Consider the following 22,837-nt stretch of genomic DNA (forward strand, 5'->3'; position numbering starts at 1 on the left):
AGTAGCGAACTCGCCCGCATACTGATTGGGACTGCACTGTTGAGAGAATTTACAAGTACTCCTGCCGAATGAACATCCGTGACTGAGGATCGTAGTAAATGCCCATCATAAGGTGTAATGTAAGTCGCGTGTTGCGACTCCGAGCTACGAGGGAATGGGTAGAGCGGAGGCGACCACCTCTAGCTTGGCCGCCTCCGCTGTACCCAGTCCCGCGCAGCTCGGAGTCGCAACACGCGACTTACATTACACCTTATGATGGGTATTTCTTAGCCCGAAACCGGTCGTGATGCTAGGAAAATAAAAGTCTTGTCCAATTGAAGCGGTTTATCTCCGTATTTACTGAGAGAATTTAGTTGTGATGTAGAAATTTTCGTACAGTCGGAACGTACTTACCACTGTAAACGATCACTACCTCCTCTCGCCTCACTCGGACAGCGCCGCGGTGCTGAATAACCTGACCTGAGGGGCGAAGCAGTAAGCTTTCGCTTCAGCTCACAAGTTTTTGCGCGTACGTAGAGGCACCCGGTTCGTTTGTTACTGACAGGAATGGGCAAGTGAACGAACGAGAGAACTATGACTTTTATATATGACGTAGAGTTCAAAATAAGTGCCATATATGTTAATACGTTTATCCCAGCGTGAGGCAAGGCGGTTAATACCTTCATGGAAAAACGTTTGCTGTTGCCTGCGAAACTGTTTGTACCCAGGCGTCTACATATTCGAAGCAAATCGACGCCAACGAATGTCTCCCTTCAGCGCTCCAAAAAGAGGAAGTCGGCTGAGGAGAGATCGGGACTGTATCAGAGAATATGCAAGGGCTGCCCTGCGAAACTTGTGCAGCGTACTCGAGAAACCTTGGCGACATGAGAGCGTACATTTTGTTGGTAGGTTGTTTCTTTTTTCGACTACGCTACAGACGTTTCGCTGGGATCCTCTCATACGTTCCCGATACCTCCTCATCCGATTTCCTCTTTTTGGAACCCTGAACAGAGACGTTCGTGACCTTCGATTTGCTTCGGACGAAGATGTGCACACCTGGGTCTAATCACGGTTCCGCAGGCAACCCCAAACAGTTCTCCGTGAAGGTACTGACCGCCTTGTCTGACAGCGGAATAAAGGTTTGGCGATTACTTTTGAAATAATAAACAGTTTACTTACTTTTTTCCATCTGTTATCTGCAATCTGAGAAAGAACGTCCGCCAGTCTGATCGTAACTGGCATGCAGTCTCTCATACCGATGTTGGTCTTACATGTTCTCTGACAATTGCTTTCACTGTATGTTCAAAATGTGTTTGGACATCCTGGATAAGATTGTATCCTGCTTCAATTCACGAGTTCGCTTAATTAAAAAAGAACGCTAATTCTTTTTCCGCGTGGTATGCAAAAGCGGGGAGCTGCACACACTTCCACATATATTTATAGCAACATATATATTTATACAGCAGACAAGACACTTTTTAGTTTCATCAAAATTCTAAGAAAAATATCACTTAGCAGCAACTTAAAAATCCGCTTATAACAATCGACCATTATACCTCTGATGATTTATGGACGTGAAATATTAATACTGAGACATAAAGATGAAAAAAAAAATTGTTAATATTCGAAAGAAAAGTACCAAGGAAAATTTTTGGGCCTGTATACGACGAAAATAACATGGAATGGAGAATAAGAAGAAATGAAGAATTAAGAGGGCTGTACAAACACCGTAACATCGTCGATGTGCTCAAGAGGAGAAGGTTGAATTGGGCAGGCCATATAGCAAGAATGACAGAGAATAGACTGTCTAGAATGGCATTCAGCAGAACAATAGATGGAACGAGAGGAAGACCCAGAATCAGATGGCTGGATAACATTCGGGAGGACACAACTGGACATACAGCAACAGCAACTGGACATACAGCGCATTGGACAGACACAAGCGGAAGAGGCTCTTAGAGCAGGCGTATGGTCGATAAGGCCCTTGCCACATGTAAAGCAAAGCATATATTTATAGTACACTTTCGGCCATTTTGCTGCAGTATCGTGGCTCGTGTAAGCACTTCTGGCTCGAGAATATATCACGGTAAATACTGTGGAGTAGCACTGACCGACAATGTTGCCGGACAACATTGCTGCACCATACTGTCGACAATATGCAATTTCTATGGTCTGTCTGAACTATCTTTAGCAATGACAAAAAGCATAATTGTTTCGGAAGCAGTTTGGCTCTTATTCTAAGTCAATGGAAAAATTGTTTCTACTACACTGTTTAGAATTTGAGTATTTCTATCTGCGATGTCACTACGAAGATGTAAGCAAACGCTCCTCCTCGACGATAACGACGTATCAGACACAGAAGAATGCTTTCTCGGAGAGATAAGCGGAGAACTACCGCGTACGTACGTGGGAATCCACGCGAGAGCACCCAAAGCCTTGCAAAAGTTACTGTCAGAGGAATAACAAATCAAGCTGGTGGAACAAGACTGTTGTGAAAATCGTGTATAATTACAAATAATATACACTAAAATGATGTCTGTTCAGCGGCTACACATTGGAATGCAATAGAAGCGGAAGTATTGTCTGGTAGAAGAGTGGATTGCTGTGCATTTTATTTCATGTCTTATTTTATTATGTAGACGGTTCAGTTAACAAAAATCTGAACAAATCCTTATACCATTAACATTAATATCATATATTCACTTTTTTTGTAATACATGTGAAAATCTTATTTTAGGAAAACACATATTCTGTGACAATTGCTGCAATTCTGCCGTTTAATTTCTCTAATTGACTATGAAACCAGTTCAAACAATACATCAACATAGCACAGAAAAAACATTTTGTAAAGGTAAGTAAAAATCAACTTATTTTGTTTAAAAAACTTTATCTTGTAGACACAAAAACTGGTATTATCACTTTTAATTTCTTGCTCAATGTAAATTATTTGAAGGATGTATTGATAATGGTTAAGCTTTGCATGAACATTCGCATTACACTGTGGTTCATTGTATTTCACAACAATAAAAGACATTTCGAAAAAAAGTGTCTCAACTGGTTACATACCAGGCTATAGATGCCAAAGACCTGGGTTGAATACCCGGCCAGTCCTAAGGTTTTTATCTGTCACTTATCGCTTCTTTCACCTCGGGAATATATTTGCTACGGTAAAAATACCGAGCTACGCTGAAGTTAAGATCAAAGTTCGGAAGAAGGCAATAGCATACCACCTCTATAAAGACCACGCCTAGTAAAGCTGTGTGATGCTCGTAGCGAACTTCGGGTTGATGACAGCGTTTAACAAGTGTAATAAATCAAAGCGAGTTGGAGCAGTTTCTTTACGAGGAAAGAACAGACAACATACCTGTATAATATATGCGCCTGATCGTGTATCGACCTTTCAGAGCAGACACACAAGACTGTCCGACCTCTCGTGGGAATACAATAGGGCTGCGAGCGAAGAGGATTAACGGACAGGGGTCACCAGTCTGTAGCGTGTGGCACACGCAGACTTGTATGGAAGGCGCGATGGCCGAAACCATTAAGGTAAAGCGGGAAATCCGGGTTCGAATCCCGGTTCGGGACCTTTTTTTTTTTTACTGTCGCCACTGAGTTATGCCAATTGATTATTATTTGAGATTACTACTTACGGTGACCGAGTACTGTTCAGGATTTTCTGCACACCAACGGAAGCTCTACGCAACGTCTGATGAATGTTTCAACACCCCTCCAACAGCGCTGACTACTTGCCAAACTCTGGTCAACTCGCCAGGCTGGTTAGACAGCAGCCGCTACGTGCCCACAAAATCGTCCTCTGCTTTCCCGCCGCCTTCCAACTCAATTAGCCGCCCTGTGAGGGACAATGCCAGCTGGAAGGGCCAAGTGGCACAGCCGGTCACTGGCCCAGCGAGTTCGCTGCCGCGTGTCGCAGCTCCGCCGCTCCTTAACGGGCCAGTCGGGTGAGACGTCCCTCTGAGGCTTATTACGCTCATGTTACGTCTGTAAGTACCAGACAGCTACACAGTATTTGTTTGCAAGAACGTCGGCAATACTGTCGTTCGTCAGCTTCTGATTCTTTTTTGAAACATGCTGTCGGCGCAGTGAGTCACGTACGTTGACAACATATGCCATTGCTTGTCTACTGCAACGTCATGAAGTCGTACTAGTCCTGCTGTTACCTAGAGCGCCTGACCACCATCGCCAAGAGCAAGTGTTAACAGAACTTGGTGATACTCGTCGCAAGATGTGTAAGCCAAGCCTATGCGGTCCCTATTACTGCGAATGTTTATATTTTCGGCTGCACTAGTGAACAAGATGAAAAAAACTTCTGCTACGAGACATTTCATAAAATGACTGTTGGCTGTGATTTAGTTGCCCAACCACTCCCTATTATTTAAAGAATTTATAAAACGTCATATCTCCCTAACTATGTGTCGTACAATGATACAATTTTGCAAAAACATTCAGTTGAATACGTGGGTACTGTCTGCAAAATGTGTTGCGAATAGAATGGGTTGTAAAGAAGTAACAAATTAAAACTTCATAGTAGATGATAAAAGTTTACAACGTGGCCAGCCAGGGGAGTCAGTCAGTCAGAGAAAGTTTCAAACAATGTTTGAAAATGTGTGTAAACTGTGTAAAGTTTGTCGAAAGTCGCTAAGAGCACTGATTCACAAATATTAGATGAATACAGTCTGGGTAATTTGGGCGCCGTGAGTTACACTACCTCAGCTTGTAACTATAATACTTGGCTTATTGCGTTGTATCAATGACTGTACGAAATATCAAAGTTTTGTTGCTTCTGGAAAGCTGTCTGTAACTCGGATTGTGCACAAGATTAGCCGTTTAGGAATATCGATGCTGTAATACGTAAGCTGAATGCTATAATTTCAGCACTCCAAGCCCATCAATAGTCAGTAACGAAAACATAACCTTCATATAATGGATTTTTACTAAAAGGTTGTTATAGCCACAGCAGCTTTTCTGCATACTCATATGTTTGTGCAAAAAGTTGTAATTGACATTCATCTTGCAAAATATTGTTCCGCATAGCAAAAACTGTTTCTTTTTTGTCATCAGTCTTCTAATTGGTGTGACGCGGCGCACTCCGAATTCCTCTCCTGTGCCAACGTCTTTATCTTCAACAACTGCATGTGTCAAATTAATCTAAAAAAGTCTTCAATTCCCTGTAATTTTTTTTTTCTTTTTGTACTTAGTCCTTACGATATCACATCGGAATTCACCCGCTTTGGTCCTAGGGGGCACGTCAGTATTTCTAGACGTAAAAAAAAAAAATTGCATAATATTTAATTTTGTTTGCACCATTGAATTAAAACAAATATTAGTGTGCCTTGAAAAAACTAATCAGTAATTAGGAAGACAGAACAACACATTACTTTCATAAAGTTTGTTCAATGTTACACTTCCGTCATTTTTATGCACAGTCTTATTTAATATTTTAATTCACATTCTGTCCATTAATCGCGTTTTTTTTTTTTTTTTTTTTTTTTTTTTTTTTTTTTTTTTTTAATGTCCATCAGAGGCCGGAGAGAAAACAACAGTGAAGAAACACTTGATATTGCAACATTGTGATTTTGCACAAACAGTAATTTCCATGTTCGCGAATAGTAGGTTGCTCCGCCATTAGCTTAAAATTTCCACTTACAAATCGTAGCCGTACTCCCCTGTCTGCACTATTCGTACCATCCTTTGTTTCATGATGTTATGTTACTCACAGAGCGCACTTTCATCCACTGGCAACAATTGCTCTCGTCAATCCTCGGCAAAACGTAAATCCATTGTAATAAACGCAAATGGAAAATTTTACTGACTTCTCATCCCGTCCTTTAATCTCATCGAAGTTAACTTTTTCCATTTGCACTTCTGTACATTGTTTATTATGTTCCATGACATCCATTCGAAAGTCGTTCCAATTCGTGACGTAAAACAGTGGAGGAGGAAAATTAAATTGCGATTACTTATAAAACTAGTTATACCACGCTAGGAGAAAGTGCACTTTGTCATGTAGAGTGAAAGATTCATCTTGTGATGGTTGTCTGATTAAATAAGTGAAAATAACCCACATTTCTATTTCAGAACTCACTCTCTGTGCAAAACCCTCAGGCTGTATTAGACATGTAGTGAGCCTTGGTTGAAATATGCCTTCGACTCAGAACCACGACGAACTTGCTACAGATGGAACCCAAGCGCGGAGAGCGTTTAAAGCGAAGTTGCGTTTATCAAGCGCGTTTACGAACATGGACCGATAAAAATATGACCAACGCTGCACCATAAAATTTTGTGCGAAGCTTGTCGGAGCCGATACTGTGACTTACGAAAAGTTAAAAGGGTTTTGAGGACAACATTCCCGATTCAGAGCAAAAGTGTGTGGATGGCACAAGTACTTTTTAGACGGCCGCGAAGAACTGGAACACGAGGCTCGTGCGGGAAGATTGGTTTTTTTTTTCTTTCTTTTGGGGGAGGGGGGGGGGGGGGGGGGGACCAAACAGTAGTCATCGATCCCATCGGTTTAAGGAAGGAAGCCGTGCCCTTTCAAAGGAACTATTCCGACATTTGCCTGAAGCGATTTAGAAAATCACGGGACACCTAGAGCAGGATGGCCGGACGCGGGTTAAAACCAACGTCCTCCCGAATGCGACTCTACTGCGCAACCTCGCTCGGTCGTGCGGGAAGACTTTCAACTTCAAAATGGATGACAATGTGATCAGAGTGAAGTGTCTTGTGAGGCCAGATCACATACAATGTGCGCATAACAGCAGCAGTCAACAAATTTAAACTTTTTTTCTCCGTCTGCTCTGTAAATGGGTCGATTTACCCAGTTTTGGGACGCTGGATTCACTGGTAAAATCACTTTTTCCCTATCACGTCACATTCCTAGATACACAGCAGAAACAAAAAACAGTTGCGGGAAACACTGACAGAATTAAACAAACAAGAAACACATATTTAGAACTTAATAATTCAATACCATTTATATACATGGCCATGACACCAACAGATCTAAATTTGTTCACAACATAATTTCAGCTTTAATCTTTGGTATTCGAAAAAATTGACAACGATACTTTTCGCTTTAACATGAGATCAGCAGTAGTCGCCCATCATTGCAGTGTTCCACTGACATTGACAATGGTGTTCCATTGCGCTGATATCTTGGTGATTGTGTCATGCTTCTTATCGCTTAAGGCACCCAAATTTTCCACAAGGGAGCCGCGGTGGGAATTTACAAAAGAGCATTTTACGTGACACTCCATACCCAATATTCATGTAGCTGTGTGACAGATCATTCACAATGGAAACATAATTATCACCTCTTCTGTTGCCCCAAAAGCCATTCGCGATTCCTTTGAAAGAGGACCAAGTTGCTAACACTGGGTCTGATACCGTGCCTCTCAAATTACCAAAAGGAACAGGCAATCCATCTCGAGGCACACGCTTATCCAGTGGTAACACATTTGGATATTTATTTTTTTTGTCTAGTTTGGCTTGAATGCGCAGCAATATTTGCGAGACAGAAGCAACAGTCACGAAAATGGCCTAAAGGTTCACACCACACTAATGCAAATGTGAATGGCATTGCTCAGAGTTTTTCCTTCGAAAATTCTGTTAAAGTGTTCGTGCAGATTATGCACGCAAAATGAGGTGTAAAATTTTTATGTTTATCACCAACAAGGCCATCAAAATACAGTTTATTAGGCCTTCTTAACTAAATCAGTAATTGATTTCAGACCGAGATTTTGGGGTGAAATTCGCCACAGGCAAAGCAAAAGTTGTCGAAGTGGTTCAGATAACAACGACGTTTACCAGTTATTTTTACTAATTGAGTTCTAAACACCAAACATTCCATTATCTCTCAGAAGAAACACACTGAGGTACCAAAAACTCGCAATATCCTGCTGGGCCGAGGTAAGTATTCTCAGAATTGCACAATGCTTGTTTCAAAATGCACAGATCATAAAGTCTCTTCCACACTACGGATTACATTGACGTGACAAAAAGCCATGGAATAGCGATATACACACGTGTATACGGGGTAGTATCTTCCACACAACGTATAAAAGTCCGCCCCCGGTAGCTGAGTGGTCAGCGTGACGGAGTGTCAATCCTAGAGGCCCGGGTTCGATTCCCGGCTGGGTCGGAGATTTTCTCCGCTCAGTGACTGTGTGTTGTGTTTTGTCCTAATCATCATCATTTCACCCCCATCGACGCGCAGGTCGCCGAAGTGGCGTCAAATCGAAAGACCTGCACCAGGCGAACGGTCTTCCCGACGGGAGGCCTTAGGCACACGACATTTCATTTCAACGTATAAAAGGGCAGTGCATTGGCAGAGCTGTCATTTTTACTCAGGTAATTCATGTGAAAAGGTTCCCTTCGTGATTGTGGACACAGGACGGGTATTAACAGACTTGGAACGTGAAATGGTAGTTGGAGCTAGACGCATTGGACATTCCACTTCGCAAATCGTCGGGGAATTCAGTATTCCGGGATCCACGGTGTCAAGTGTGCGCCGAAAATACCACATTTCATTTCAAGCACTGCTTCTCATCACAGACGAGTGGCCGACGGCCTTCACTTAACAACCGTGAGCAGCAGCAGCGTATCCGTAGAGCTGTCAGTGCTAACAGACAAGCAACAATGCGTCGAGTAGCTGCAGAAATCAATGTATGATGAACGTATCCGTTACGACACTGCGGCGAGACCTGACGTCAATGAGCTATGGCAGCAGACGACCGACGCGAGTGACTTTGCTAACAGCACATCACCTGCATCACACCTCTCCTAAGTTCGTGACTATGTGTGTTGAATACTAGACGACTGGAAAAGCGAAACCTGGTCACATGAGCCCCGATTTCAATTGGTGAAAGCTGATGACAGGGTTCGTCAGTGGCGCAGACCTCGTGAAGCCATGGACCCAAGTTGTCAATAAGCCACCGTGCGAGCTGGTGGTGGCTCCATAATGGTGTGGGCTGTGTTTTCGTGGAATGGACTGGGTCGCCTGGTCCAACTGCACCAACAACTGATTGGAAATGGTTCTGTTCAGCTACTTGGAGACCATTTTTAGCCATTCACGGAGTTCATGTTTCCAAACAACGATGGAATTTTAATGGATGACAAAGCACATTGTCACTGGGCCACAATTGTACGCGAGTAGTTTGAAGAACCTTCTGAATTATTGGAGTGAATGATTTGGCCGTCCACAACGCCCAACATGAATCCCGGCGAACATTTATGGGACATAATCGAGAGGTCAGTTCGTGAACAAAATCCTGCACTAGCAACACTTTCGCAATTATGGGCGGCTATATTTCTGCAGCGGACTTCCAACGACTTCTTGTTGAGTCCATGCCACATCGAATTGCTACACTACTGACACGACGAGATATCCCATGACTTCTTTCATCTCAGTCTAATTAAGAATCTTTATCACGCCTGTCATATAGTACTTTTTTTATCTTCTAGCACTCCTGCACTTATAATAATAATAATAATAATAATAATAATTAGAATCGGAACAAAAGAACAGTAAGCACCGAAAAATGGAACATGAACAATAAGAAACTCTTAAAAACTAAAAGAAAAAATATTACGTGCTGAAACCTTCTGAAAGAGAGAGATTAGGATTCTACACACCAAAATACCTACTAATTGATATATCTGATTCCAGATGCAAAACTATGTTGAGTAGCCGAATTAATAAGTTAAATTTGAATGTTTTTCTTGTTCTGGTCTTCAGTCCGAAGACTGGTTTGACGCAGTTCTCCGTGCTAGTCTAATCTGAGCAAGCTTCTGCGTCTCTACTGCAACATAAATCCATTCGAATCCGCTTGCTATGATCCAGCCTTGGTCTCCTCCTCCAAGCTCAATTGTTTTGAAGCCTCAGCATGTGTTGTATTATCCGATCCCTTCTTTTAGTCAAGCTGTGCCATGAATTTCTTTTCTAACCACTTCAAATCACACCTTCTCATTAGTTGTTCGATCTACTGTAATTTTCAACATTCTACTGTAGCATGGCATTTCAAACGCTTCCGTTCTCTTCTTATCTGAATTGCTTATCATAAATGTTTCACTTCCACGAGAGGATAAATTCCAGACATACCCGAGCGAGGTGGCGCAGTGGTTAGCACACTGGACTCGCATTCGGGAGGACGACGGTTCAATCCCGTCTCCGGCCATCCTGATTTAGGTTTTCCGTGATTTCCCTAAATCGCTTCAGGCACATGCCGGGATGGTTCCTTTGAAAGGGCACGGCCGATTTCCTTCCCCATCCTTCCCTCACCCGAGCTTGCGCTCCGTCTCTAATGACCTCGTTGTCGACGGGACGTTAAACACTAATATCCTCCTCCTCCAGACATATACTTTCAGAAAGACCTCTATCACTTAAATTTATATCAGATGTTAAAAAATTCCTCTTTCTTTAAAAAAATGCATTCCGTGCTATAGCCACTCTACATTTTATAACCTCTCTACTTTGGTCGTCATCAGTTATTTTCTGTCCAAATACCGAAACTTATCGACTACTTCTAGTATCTCCATCTCCTGCCCTAATTCCCTCAGCATCGCTTGATTTAATTAGACTGTATTCCATTGACCTTGTTTTATTTTTTTGGACATTCATCTTATAGCATATTTTCGAGAAACTACACATTTCGCTCGCCTGAAGTCCTTCGAACCTCTGACACAATCACAGTTTCGTCGGGTCAACTTTTGTCTTCGGCACAGCCTCTCAGCTTTGAGCCGTGAGGTGGCAATGTTGTGGTCGGTAACGTCATCCACCAGTCAGACATTAAACATTGTCTTTGGTTGCTTTGCTATCTACCGAAAACTGTAATTACAATTTATATGAATTTAGATTTATTTATGAATTCATTTTCCATTTGGATATAAAATTCTTCCCTAGCTTGCTACTTCTTTGAGAGATCGAGGGTCAATTTGTGTGTTATACTGATGTTAACCTATTAATCCTTCGTTGTATTTCCACACTGCGCTTCGCTGATTGCGGCGATTTTGATCTAAATGTAATGGCATCACTTTTTGGCTTTTTTGTGCTGCTATCTGTTTCTGGCGTTTTGTATTGGTGTCAACGTGTTGTGCTGTATAGCTCATGTAATGTTTTCGAAGCTACATCTCGTTAGTTCGTGTTCCGGGGGAACATGAAAGCAGATAGTATCATTGGTTGACATCTCGGAATCGTGTCTGTGTTGCACTTTGGGTCTTGTTATGGTGTTAGTGGTCAAAGCCAATGGATGGTATCACGGTTCTGGTAAACCTTAAATTTTTATTTATTCTCCCTGATCACTAACTCCCTTTCCTTTACCGCCTGCTCAATGTGCAGATGCTGCAGTTTTGTTTCTGTGTAAATTGTAGGTAACTTTTCTCTCCCTATATTTTACCCCTAAGTCCAGAATTTCAATGAGTGTACTCCAGTCAACATTATCAAAAGCTTTCTCTAAATCTACAGTGCTATAAACCTAGGATTGACTTTCTTCAACGTATCTTCTAGGGCAAGTCGTAGGGTCAGTATTGTCTTATGTGCTGGTTTATTTCTCCAGAATCGAAACTGATTGTTTGCCAGTTCTTCCATTCATCTATCAGTATTTTGTAACCATGGCTTAATAAAAGCGTGGTTCGTTAACATAACACCTGCCAGTCAGCCGTCTTTGGAACTGGAATTATTATGTTCTTCTTGGTCAAATTTTAACAATGCATTTGGACATGGGGAAAGTGTGAGCAAGCAAGAAAGCAAAGAATCTTACGACCGATCAGAAGAACCCGAAGAACGATTGTGCTGAACATTAAGACTGCTTTCAGAGGCAGCCAGAGTTCTTGTGCTATCACAACTGGCGAATATGGTTTTCGAATAGGATCCATAGACGAAACAACAAAGCTGCTAATGGTACACTGCAAACTCTTCCCTTCCGAAGAAAGCGAAAATGAGCAAAATCAGTTCGGTGCTCAATTGTTTTGACAGTCGTTTCGTCGTACAAAAAGAATTTTTGCCTCCAGTACTGTCAATGAAACTTTTTATCGAAAAGAGCTCGGAAGACTCAGGAGGAAGTTGGTACGTGTACGGCCAAGTATTCCACGTACTCGGACGCTGCACTATAGCCTTGCTCCCTGTCACAGACCAACTTCAATCAACGAATTTTTGCAAGAAATACAATTCCTGTGGTTCCTCAGTCTCCCTATCCGGCATATCTAAGTGCCTATGTATTTTTTATTCCCCCGACTTAAAATCCATTTGAAAGGACGTCACTTTAGTACTTTGCATCATATCCAGAAGAACGTAACCAGAAAGCCGAAGACCTTTCTCAACTTCCACGAAGACAGGGAACGATGTATCCGTCGCTCGGTGACTACTAAAGAGAATTATTTAGAAAGGGTCAACCTTGAGGTCTAAAAATAAGATTAATCGTTACAAAGAAACGTGTCTCGTTTTCCTAGCACTCCTCGCATACACTCACGTCCGAAGAAGGAATAGAGCCTTCGACCTATGCGTTACGACGACGCACAAAGACCTCAGACGCCGGCGCAAAGTACTTTACAAGCTGCAGGTCCGTTGCCACATTTTTCCAATATTTGCCGACTTCCATAGGTAACAGCATTCGCAGATTTCGGTATCGTAACAAGAGTGAAGTCATTTACGCAAATATAATAATCGAGCTGACAGCATTAGAATATCCGTGCCACTGGGTCCTTCTACTACCAAACAGTAGACGGGACAACACGTTTTACGTTTTATTTTTCATTCGGATTTAGAACGCTAGCTATCGTCCTCCATGTCACCCGACACGACACTAACAACAAGGTGCTCAAGGTAGCGAGTCAACACAATTAGCATAACTGGTCGGCAGCTCCGCGTTCATCTGTAGAACACTTCTTTCGTCGCAGAGGAAAGAGGGGAGAGGGGAGGAAGAGTGGTGTCCTTCCGTGTAAAAAAGCATCGGCGACTTTTAATACCAGTTGGTTGCTATTTGCGTCAGGGCACACGGCAGTTGTATCATCAAGCCTAAGAGTGGATAAATCTAACGTCATACGAAGAGAATTATATACAAAAAATAATACTACTCGTCCAAATTCTGGAAGAACCAGGTCTGAACCTCGAAATTATTGCAGTTATTACTGAAACACTGAATAAGACAAATCCTACAGTAAAATTCAGGAGAGAAATTTCGGTATATTCTGAAATTAAAACAGGAGTAAGCCAAGGTGATTGAGTCTCTCCATTAGTTTTAAACTGAGTCTTAGAAAAAGTTACTCACGGGTGGTGAAAACAGAAATCGGAACTTAAAACTGACAAACTAATCAAAGCAGGATTAGACAATATTAGGATAAACTGCTTAGCTTTTGCTGAGGACTTAGTGATCCTATATGAAGACTTTGAAGTAGCATAAAATCAAATAGCAAATCTTGAAGAAACAGCACAAAGAGTGGGGCTCCAAATATCACAGGAAAAAATGAAGTAGATACCTAGCAACAACCTGTCACCCAAAATTGTAAAAACCAAATAAAAGAAAATCTAAATAGTTTTTCAGGTCAAATTTTTAGATGAAATTACTCAGGAAACTGGCCTGGAAAGACTGGTTACGAAGTTCTTTATTACAAAATAAAAACAGCTTTCAGGTTTGCAAAAGTTCTCTATACAAGAAATGCATCTCAAAATAGACAAAACTGAGACACCAGAACACAGTCATCAAATCTCACTGACTTTATGGGACCGAAACACTTACCTGTGACAGAAAGAGACACACTGGTCAATTGCATCTGCATGCAGACAGCTGGGGCACCACCTGATGCAGAAGAGCGGTGTTTCTAGGACGCTGGTTAACTAAGATCGCAGCTACACTGACAGGGAAAGTCTCTCCCGAAGGGACCGGAATATCTGGGAACGGTTTTCCGTGGCAACAGATACACGGTACAACAAATCAGGTGAGTACTTTGCACGACATTGTCTACCCAACTTAGGAAGTCTTAAGTCGGCCGGAGGAGACCGTATCACTTACGTTTCTTCCGCGAAGTGACGCCTTATATCAAACAGTCGGATTAATTCTGAGGAGATAACAATCTGCGACTCTTTTCTGTCCATCCATCACAACTTTATAGTATTAAATACGACCTCGGACTGCCCAAGTCTGATGTATATCAAATCCGGTTCTAGTGTGACATCGATGTTTAGATCTGTACGATGCTGATATGCCAACGTTTCCAAGGTATGGTCACACACTGTCCAGTCACATCAATGTGATCATCTGTCAAAAGCCTGAATAATCACATTTTGCAGTGCGGATCGCAAAGAGATGCGCAGGAAGGAAGTCAGTGAGGTTCTGGACAAGGACGTGGAGCCGTGCCTGCTCCACTGCCGTGATCAGCTGCAGCAGGTTCCTCGGTTGAAGATCCACGGCGCGAACAGTCCGCGTGAGGTAGTCCCACAGAGTCTCGACAGGCTTTAAATCCGGGGAGTTTGGTAAACTCATCGTGGCGCTCTTCGAACCACGCACGCAAACTGCTAGCTGTGTGACGCGTCACACTGTCCTGAGGAAGAACAAACTGCGTGTAAGAGCAGACGTGGTCCCCCAAGGACAGGTGCATACTAGTCGAGATCCACTGTGCACTGCAGAATAACAAGATCACCCAGCGAATGACACGAGGACATTTCCCAGACTACAACGCTTCCTCCTGGTTGTATGGTATTTGCTTTTAGATATTTCACACGGTTCATGCCAATGGCCATCTGTCCGAAGGAGCATAAAACGCGATTCGTCTGAAAAAGCCACCTGTCGCAACTCAGTGGACGACCCGTTTCGTTACTGGTGTGCAAAAACTAGGCTTTGACGGCGATGTACAGCATTCAGCATAGGTCCATGGATTAGGCGCCTACTGTGGAGGCCCGTGCGCAGTAACTTTCCCTGAACCGTTGTTGGGAAGACACTGTTGGTATCCCCTCGGTTTACATGGGTGGTGAGTTGCTCAACAGTTGTATCGCAAGTAATCATTTCTGTAGCCGTCGTTCACCCCTGTCGTTTACAGACCATGGTGCACCACAATTGCCTCGCCGACGATTCTGGATAACGCCAATTTGCCAGGGACGGTATACTTTAGCCACCGCGGCACTTAAACAGTTTACAACCTTAGCCGTTTCGGAAATGCTTCCACCCTCGGCCCGAAATCCCTCTGGACGTCATATAAGTCGGTACGCTTCCACATTAGGCCAACGACTGCAGTGTTGTTCGGGTCCCCCCGACACGCTTTATATGCCCTCCGCTACTAGTGTTGCCAAATGCCGTCTGTGAGTGGTTATTGTAAGTTGACGTCGATCGTAGGCGGTAGCCACATTAATGTGTGATAGTTAGTTTAACTGGTCGAATTTTGCACAGAGCACAACATAATCATAACTAACACTTGGTTTAAGAATCATGAAAGAAGGTTGTATACATGGAAGAACCCTGGAGATACTAAAAGGTATCAGATAGATTATATAATGGTAAGACAGAGATTTAGGAACCAGGTTTTAAATTGTAAGACATTTCCAGGGGCAGATGTGGACTCTGACCACAATCTATTGGTTATAACCTGTAGATTAAAACTGAAGAAACTGCAAAAAGGTGGGAATTTAAGGAGATGCGACCTGGATAAACTAAAAGAACCAGAGGTTGTAGAGAGATTCAGGGAGAGCATAAGGGAGCAATTGACAGGAATGGGGGAAATAAATACAGTAGAAGAAGAATGGGTAGCTTTGAGGGATGAAGTAGTGAAGGCAGCAGAGGATCAAGTAGGTAAAAAGACTAGGGCTGGTAGAAATCCTTGGGTAACAGAAGAAATATTGAATTTAATTGATGAAAGGAGAAAATATAAAAATGCAGTAAGTGAAACAGGCAAAAAGGAATACAAACGTCTGAAAAATGAGATCGACAGGAAGTGCAAAATGGCTAAGCAGGGATGGCTAGAGGACAAATGTAAGGATGTAGAGGCCTATCTCACTAGGGGTAAGATAGATACTGCCTACAGGAAAATTAAAGAGACCTTTGGAGATAAGAGAACGACTTGTATGAATATCAAGAGCTCAGATGGAAACCCAGTTCTAAGCAAAGAAGGGAAAGCAGAAAGGTGGAAGGAGTATATAGAGGGTCTATACAAGGGCGATGTACTTGAGGACAATATTATGGAAATGGAAGAGGATGTAGATGAAGATGAAATGGGAGATATGACACTGTGTGAAGAGTTTGACAGAGCACTGAAAGACCTGAGTCGAAACAAGGCCCCCGGAGTAGACAATATTCCATTGGAACTACCGACGGCCGTGGGAGAGCCAGTCCTGACAAAACTCTACCATCTGGTGAGCAAGATGTATGAAACAGGCGAAATACCCTCAGACTTCAAGAAGAATATAATAATTCCAATCCCAAAGAAAGCAGGTGTTGACAGATGTGAAAATTACCGAACTATCAGCTTAATAAGTCACAGCTGCAAAATACTGGTTGGTTGGTTTTTGGGGAAGGAGACCAGACAGCGTGGTCATCGGTCTCATCGGATTAGGGAAGGATGGGGAAGGAAGTCGGCCGTGCCCTTTCAGAGGATCCATCCCGGCATTTGCCTGGAGCGATTTAGGGAAATCACGGAAAACCTAAATCAGGATGGCCGGACGCGGGATTGAACCGTCGTCCTCCCGAATGCGAGTCCAGTGTCTAACCACTGCGCCACCCCGCTCGGTTGCAAAATACTAACACGAATTCTTTACAGACGAATGGAAAAACTAGTAGAAGCCAACCTCGGGGAAGATCAGTTTGGATTCCGTAGAAACACTGGAACACGTGAGGCAATACTGACCTTACGACTTATCTTAGAAGAAAGATTAAGGAAAGGCAAACCTACGTTTCTAGCATTTGTAGACTTAGAGAAAGCTTTTGACAATGTTGACTGGAATACTCTCTTTCAAATTCTAAAGGTGGCAGGGGTAAAATACAGGGAGCGAAAGGCTATTTACAATTTGTACAGAAACCAGATGGCAGTTATAAGAGTCGAGGGACATGAAAGGGAAGCAGTGGTTGGGAAGGGAGTAAGACAGGGTTGTAGCCCCTCCCCGATGTTGTTCAATCTGTATATTGAGCAAGCAGTAAAGGAAACAAAAGAAAAATTCGGAGTAGGTATTAAAATTCATGGAGAATAACATGACATTGTAATTCTGTAAGAGACAGCAAAGGACTTGGAGGAGCAGTTGAATGGAATGGACAGTGTCTTGAAAGGAGGATATAAGATGAACATCAACAAAAGCAAAACAAGGATAATGGAATGTAGTCTAATTAAGTCGGGTGATGCTGAGGGAATTAGATTAGGAAATGAGGCACTTAAAGTAGTAAAGGCGTTTTGCTATTTGGGGAGCAAAATAACTGATGATGGTCGAAGTAGAGAGGATATCAAATGTAGGCTGGCAATGGCAAGGAAAGCGTTTCTGAAGAAGAGAAATTTGTTAACATCCAGTATTGATTTAAGTGTCAGGAAGTCATTTCTGAAAGTATTCGTATGGAGTGTAGCCATGTATGGAAGTGAAACATGGACGATAAATAGTTTGGACAAGAAGAGAATAGAAGCTTTCGAAATGTGGTGCTACAGAAGAATGCTGAAGATTAGATGGGTAGATCACATAACTAATGAGGAAGTATTGAATAGGATTGGGGAGAAGAGAAGTTTGTGGCACAACTTGACTAGAAGAAGGGATCGGTTGGTAGGACATGTTCTGAGGCATCAAGGGCTCACCAGTTTAGTATTGGAGGGCAGCGTGGAGGGTAAAAATCGTAGAGGGAGACCAAGAGATGAATAGGCTAAGCAGATTCAGAAGGATGTAGCCTGCAGTAGGTACTGGGAGATGAAGAAGCTTGCACAGGATAGGGTAGCATGGCGAGCTGCATCAAACCAGTCTCAGGACTGAAGACCACAACAACAACAACAACAACAACAACAACAACAAAGTTAGTTTAACATAAAAAGTTTTGCAACAACCTCGTACTTGCATGGTTTGTGTGTCCTTGATCAGAAACCCGTTTCTTAGTAATCTTTCGAGCGAAGTTGAATAGTTATGTATAGTTACTTTTATAATGGAGGAAGAGGAAACGTTCACTGTCAGTGCAGTCCACTCTCCAACTGGGTACAGGACAATGAGGTTTCTGCATCTTGTTCACTTTGTCAGCACGCTTCAATGCGTCGTCTGGTGTTTACGCCGTGCGCATATTGCCATTTAACGTCAAGAAGGATTGACGGCGCAAGAGGTTGCCCGCCGAAATCACGTACGACAAGCAACATTATTCCAATATTCAATCCTAAAGTGAGACAAAAACAATGAAAACTTACCTTGTAGCTCTCACCGACAGTCTAAAGCATAGAAATTATGAGTTGTAGGATGCAGAGGAGACTGCAACAGAACTGAGCTCTGCCTTTTGGGAGCCAATTGGGGGGTCGACACACAGTCCCGCACATTACGAAACCATATCCATGCATCAAGTTGACCTTCACGTTTGCACTACAAATGACACTGCAAACTTGACACCGTGGTGTGTGAAGAAGATAAGTCTAGGCAATGATTTGTGGACAATTAACATCTCCGAAATAGACCGGCCTCCTCAGAGTCCCAAACTGAAACCGATCGGACGTGTCTTCAGCTGCAGATATCGGCGTCTAACACCAGTACGTTCGCTGATTTACACTCTTCTCGAATGGGACTGAGATTCCTCCACATTCAGACACCTCTGTGAAAGAATACCCACCAGAGTTCAAGTGGTCATAAAGACGAAAGGTGGACACAGCCCATATCAATGTCCGATAACACGTTTCCAGATATTTCTGATCCGACAGTGCACGGAAATCGGACCAGTCATCAATTTGCAGTGCGTAGTCGCAGGAACACGCTTCACACACCGGATTTTCCGAGCAGGCCCACCGTCGAAGAGTGGAACAGGCGTGAGCATCAGTGTCTGGACAACCTTGTGAACGGCCAGCCAAGAAGGATCCAAGAAAGTTACAATGCACTGGGAGGTACAATACGGTCTCGAATGTTCTCCAGCAACGCATTTTGGTTTCACAGATGTGCACTTTCGAGCTGACTTCTTTTTTCATCGTACAGTTATTTTTACTGTTCCGTACTTGTTATTTTCTCATGCAGTATATGTAAGGCGCACGCCCTCGCTGACATGCATCTGGTAGTGCAAAGCTCTCCTTTCCTTTCGGGCAGCTTGTAAGCCAGCACGCTGTACCCCGTGACTCACCTAGAGGAGTGCTCCGGCGTGGCGCCGGCGGGGCTGGTGGCCAGGGAGGTTTGGCGGCGTGGCGCGTGCGCAGGAGACACGGTCCCGCGGGCGCATCCTCCTTCCCTGCTGCCGTCCGCTGCTGCTGCTGCTGCTGCTGCTGCCGCGGCGACGGACACCTGTAGGGTGGGAACAGAGGCTGCTAAAGACAACACAACACGTCTGCGTTAACAATGACAGGCGCCTCGCCCAACGACTCGCCGTGCTTTTGTTCACTGCCAGCCCGCCGTACACATTCTGCGAGTGCCTACGAACGACTCCGACGCTCTCCTTTTCCGCCCAAAGAAACTCAATGCCATCTCTCTGCTTGGAACGCACTTCCGTGACAGACGCCATAGCCAAGGGTACGTGTAACGCCACGAACTGTCGTAAACTTCATAAAATTATATGTCCCACAACAAATTCTGCATTTTTTTTACCGAAATTGGCCGAGAGAAGAAAGGTGTTCCATTACTAATAGAACGGCCCTCGCAGAAACCATCCCGCTGGAAGGGTTATCGCCGTGTCCACAGTATCGAACTGATATGAACTGAGACTACAGCCGCGCGGGATTATCAGAGCGGTCTAAGACGCTGCTGTCATGGACTGTGCGGCTGGTCCCGGCGGAGGTTCGAGTCCTCCCTCGAGCATGTGTGTGTGTGTGTGTGTGTGTGTGTGTGTGTGTGTGTGTGTGTGTGTGTTTGTCCTTAGGATAATTTAGGTTAAGTAGTGTGTAAGCATATGGGACTGATGACCTTAGCAGTTAAGTCCCATAAGACTTCACACACATTTGAACATTTTTGTACAGCTACATCCACACTCTGCAAGCCACCCGATTGTGCGTGGCGAAGGGTACTTTGAGTACCTCTATCGGTTTTCCTTTCTATTCCAGTCTCGTATTGTTCGTGGAAAGGAGGATTGTCGGTATGCCTCTGTGTGGGCTCTAATCTCTCTGATTTTATCCTCATGGTCTCTTCGCGAGATATACGTAGGAGGCAGCAATATACTGCTTGACTCCTCGGTGAAGATATGTTCTCGAAACTTCAACGAAAGCTCGTACCGAGCTACTGAGCGTCTCTCCTGCAGAGTGTTCCACTGGAGTTTATCATCTCCGTAACGCTTTCGCGATTACCAAATGATCCTGTAACGAAGCGCGCTGCTCTCCGTTGGATCTTCTGTATCTCTTCTATCAACGCTATCTGGTACGGATCCCACACTGGTGAGCAATATTCAAGCAGTGGGCGAACAAGTGTACTGTAACCTACTTCCTTTGTTTTCGGATTGCATTTCATTAGGATTCTTCCAATGAATCTCAGTCTGGCATCTGCTTTACCGACGACCAACTTCATATGGTCATTCCATTTTAAATCACTCCTAATGCGTACTCCCAGATAATTTATGGAATTAACTGCTTCCAGTTGCTGACCTGCTATATTGTAGCTAAATGATAAAGGATCTTTCTTTCTATGCATCCGCAGCACATTACACTAGTCTACATTGAGATTCAGTTGCCATTCCCTGCACCATGCGTCAATTCGTTGCAGATCCTCCTGCACTTCAGTATAATTTTCCATTGTTACAACCTCTCGATATACCACAGCATCATCCGAAAAAAGCCTGAGTGAACTTCCGATGTCATCCACAAGGTCATTTATGTATATTGTGAATAGCAACGGTCCTACGACACTCCCCTGCGGCACAACTGAAATCACTCTTACTTCGGAAGACTTCTCTCCGTGTGGGAGTCGCCGTTGTATCTTCACACATCGGAAAGAGATCGCGGATCTCTCTTAAGTTGCACTAACGTGGCGTCGTCTGTCCAAGTACACTGGTGCCCAAAACTTAAGGATAAAACTAACTTCCACATGTCAGGTAACTAACGTAGCTCGACGAAACTTGGACCATACATAGAAAAAACTGCTACAGTATAGTAAAGAAAGAAATACGCAACGAGACGAAGAGAAATAACAGTTTTATTCAAAGACTATGGTTATACTGCAGTTACCGCGATGTATGATGGTGCAATGGACATCACACAAGTCGGGACATGGTGCTTAGTAAGGTGTATGATGTGCATTCCGCCATGCAGTATCAGATTCCCATCAGACCGACGAGAACAGTGACCGACGACAGTGTTCAGATGCCAGTAACCGATTTGAAAACTACGCAGTTTGCGTAATTACATTGCCCGGATACTGATAGGAAAGATCGGTAAAAGTTATCTCAGGGACATTGAAATAAGAGTTTGAAAAAAGTAAATGCCGATTGGATACCAGTAGCATTCGGCTGTGGCCACCAAACAACCTGTCGACAACACTCCTTCGGTGCAGCCTGAAAAGGCTCTAAAACGCAACATAATAAATTGAGATGCGACATTAACAGGAGAAGAAAGTAGTGTTCTTGATTCAAATACGGTTGTTGCCACTAAATTAACGTAATTATTTAAGAGTTACAGACAGATAAGAGAGCAGGTCCTGCTTTTATACAGTCAAAGCAAATTATGGCGACTACCTTCAACTTGCTTTACAGAGCTTCTTTTATAAAGTTTCGTTACATAAACATTTCACTGGAACATTCTTTATACGAACACTACGAAAATACATTTTTATATTAAATTAAGATCTTTTCTCGTTAATTTACAGGTTTATTTACACTTAGAAAATTTATTCTTAATGTCTTTTAGCATTAATTAAGCGTTTGGGACATTTTATTAACTATTCAAAAAGCAACATTTCAGGCCGCCTGTGGCCTCAATACGTGTGCGGGGATTGTCGGTTATCACCTTGTGGGGCCAGTTCTCCTCCCACAAAGCCTTACGGGAGAGGTATATCTGCACTTCCTGGGGGTGATCCTGCCTCCTCCGCTGGAAGATGTTCCTTTGGTGGTACGAAGGTTAATGTGGCTACTACATGACGATGCTCCAGTTCACCGCCTTCTTTAGTGTGGACCTAAAACACTATTACAGACAGAACATTCCCACTTGCCTAGGATATCCTCGTGTGTGTTTTCGGTGAAAGAGCTTTCATGTCCACATTGACAACTTGGTTTACCTCCCTTGGCCTCCGGTCATATGCCCACATGACTTTTTGCTCCTTATCCTCTCAGAGATCCTAAAGTTTGTCTCCATTCACTAAACTCACCCTGTAGAATGCAAGCTGGCTTTCTCGCCGTCGTGGTCGTGTATTTACGATCTCGGAGAGTCCAAGTAGCCTCTCCGGGCTGCCCCACCCACCCTGGGGCACAGACGCACAGCTCCGTCCTCTTCGGAGGCGACCAATCGATTCCATCTCCATACTGCCACTCAAGCGTGGAGTATCATCGTCGCTACCGTGCGGGGATGTAATGCCCTCCCTTGGCGACGAAGGAATATGCTGCTCCGACAGTTTGGTCATTGTTTTTACTGCCTAAGAAGTGCTTGGGTACTCACAGCTCTCTTCGTCTAACAAGACATTCTACATATTTTACACTGTGTTCACATAATGACACAATGTTACAAAAAGTGTTGTATTTAATATGGGATACAACACACAGAAGTAACTATAACATAAAGCGTTAGTAGTATAGTAGAA

Source organism: Schistocerca americana, chromosome 8, assembly GCF_021461395.2.
Source record: "Schistocerca americana isolate TAMUIC-IGC-003095 chromosome 8, iqSchAmer2.1, whole genome shotgun sequence".
Taxonomy (NCBI): Eukaryota; Metazoa; Arthropoda; class Insecta; order Orthoptera; family Acrididae; genus Schistocerca; species Schistocerca americana.